Below are 2,668 nucleotides of genomic sequence, written 5' to 3' on the forward strand. Positions count from 1 at the left end.
CAGGAGTGAGAGACGGAGGGTTCAGGCCGGAAGCACCGCCGGGAAGCTGCCATGGGTTTTGCATAGGGAACTGAGTCAGAAAGAGTATTTGACTTTTTTAATATTGAATTATTTGATTCTAAATTCCATGCAATATTTTCTTAATGCGATGGACTCTAGCATAGATCGCCAAGCTTATAGTCTTGCGTCCAACCAATTTTATCAATGTAGGTTTCTCTTATATTTTTTCACCTTTGCGAAGCATTGTTATACTGTATACATAAACTGCACCTAGGGACAACCGTCTATTGATGTTTGTAGGTGATGGAAGCCGTTATCAGAGTTGTTTTTTTATCAAAATATTCTTGAATGCTTTTTACATGAAGAATTTCTTAGTTTCCAACTGATAAACACTTTGTCATAAAATCGTTAGAAAAGTAAGTGGATGGATGGTCAATAGTTTAATTGATGGTCATTTCTTACTTTTTATTCTTATGAATTTTATATTTTTATTCTTAAAATTTATATGCTTTGAGTTATATTTTATTTTTACAGTTTATTATTTTATATTGTATATTTGAATATATATTCATCTTTAAATACAGTTATCCATCTTATAACTTATTAAATTCTTTAATTTGGTTTTCCTAACCAAATAACTTTTTTGTGTGATTCAATTATTATTTTTATTGATCTGGAATTTATAAAACACGTAAAGCAATCTTATAATGAATTTCTCTTCTTTTGGTTTTAATTCATTTTTCTGTTTATTATATTATGTATTTTGTCCAAATTATTAGTTGTCACAGTTCAAGTTATAGATTGTCACAAAATTATCATTTTTATTTGTTGTAGTTCGTTTATTTTATTTTCCAAAAAAAAAAATGTTCTGATTATGTAATAATATTTGATTATTGTTTTTTTTTCTAAGCTTTGGCTGGGATTCACTCTTTGTATGGATTTGATAAAACCTGAAAGACAATATTTTAAATATTTTTTATGTCAACATTTTTCTTGTTGAAATTAATTTGTTTAAAATTTATTATGTATTTTTACTGAATTACTGTACGTTAGCAGCAAATTGAAAAACCAGTACAATATCAAACAATAAATAAAAGGGGAATAAGAGTATGTCCACGTCAGCTTGGAAAATCGTCCAATAGAGAGGTTGTTTTTTGCCACGTCACACACGGATTTATTTGGGTATTGTTGGGCTTCTCTCTTTTTTGACCCGTTTTGTTTGATTTGTCTGGCCCATTAAGTCCAATCAAAAGGAAACTCTAAAAAGCTGAGACGCTGAACGATGATGAATCCCTCCCCTTTCGTGTTGTTCTTCGTCGTTTCCACTTCTCCAACTGGCGTCTCATCTTCTTCTCTATTGCTCCACTGTAACGTCAGCCACCAATCCATCTCTCTCATTAAACCCCCTTCTGCACTCCTTCAATCGTAAGCCATCGAAGCATTCTGGCTCCCTTCGTTTGTCACCCACTCTCCCTAAACTAACTATATAAACATATGGTGATATTCAAGATCGAAAATACTCCACATCGTCATCTCCAGAAGAAGTGTTAATTTTCCTTCCAGAGGCTGATAAACTCCAAATTGAGGAGACAATTATATAAAGGTGTGCATCTTCAGTTCTATTTGACCTTCGGTTCTATTTGCTTCTTAATTCAGAAAATTTTGATGACGAGGATGACGAGGATGAAGAAGATCAACAAAAGAAGAGCAGAAAGTTGGTACTATGTGGTTAAAGGGTTTACTCTACAAAGTAGTTATCTTTCTTTCAGTTTGAAACTTTGTTCCATAACTTTTAAATTCAGATATTGTTGGCTCTTGAAATAGGGATCTCTAGCTTTTTCTTGCATTAGTTCTGTGTAGTTGACTAAGGGAGTATCAATTGTAATGTCTGAACCAGTTTGGTCCTCACAATTTGGACCCTTTCTCAATTTCAGGACCAAAAACAGAGTGATGATGCGTTGGATCACGACATGACTTATATAGTATTCAGAGGAGAAGATTTCAATTGATATCCACCCATGGATGTCTCACTGTCTGCTTATCACTTTGCCCTTCACGTGAACTTTGTTATTCCAAAATAGAGCTCTTTATGTTTTTCTGTTTCTTTTACATTATGCAAGTGTCTCTCATACATCAGTCACAATACCTGGAAGTGATTCAGCCATTGGATTTATATTGAGTCTATACGGAATTCATTTATGGTGCATCAATACAAAAGTTTGGTTTTTATGTAACACTGGAATCTCCGATCCGATCGGGACTAGCTTATAGATTATTGTAGTCGGCATCGGCTCTATACGCTCCCATTGTTTTTTTTTGTGAAACAGAGAAAGTAAATAAAAATTGAAAATCGTTGAGCGATGTAATAAGAAGCTTTGAAAAATGATGCGATGATCATATAATAACACTTGCAGGGGAAAAGAATATATTAGAGAAAGTCCAAAGATTTTAAGTGGCTTATACAATTAGCACTAAGAGTTGATTATAGTAATAGTTAGCTAAACTTCCTTTGCTTTTCACGGAGCTGAACAAACAAATCCAAGACTTTTAAAAATAACCAGACCTTACTCATCAAACGTTTACCCGTTTCACTGCCACAAGAACTATACAACAAAGAAATTGAAGTCAATTATAAAGGAACAAGGAAATGCAGTCATGGTTCATCATG

The 2,668-nt window shown here is 33.2% G+C and overlaps 1 long non-coding RNA gene across 1 annotated transcript; it reads left to right on the forward strand.

Annotated features, from left to right (window-relative positions):
* The first annotated feature begins 1,198 nt into the window (after positions 1-1,198).
* On the forward strand, positions 1,199-2,352 carry LOC106298768. Its single transcript, XR_001261553.1, has 2 exons — positions 1,199-1,750; positions 1,935-2,352. It is a non-coding gene; the product is annotated as an uncharacterized LOC106298768 (long non-coding RNA).
* Positions 2,353-2,668: the final 316 nt, after the last annotated feature.

Source organism: Brassica oleracea, chromosome C6 (genome assembly GCF_000695525.1).
Source record: "Brassica oleracea var. oleracea cultivar TO1000 chromosome C6, BOL, whole genome shotgun sequence".
Taxonomy (NCBI): domain Eukaryota; kingdom Viridiplantae; phylum Streptophyta; class Magnoliopsida; order Brassicales; family Brassicaceae; genus Brassica; species Brassica oleracea.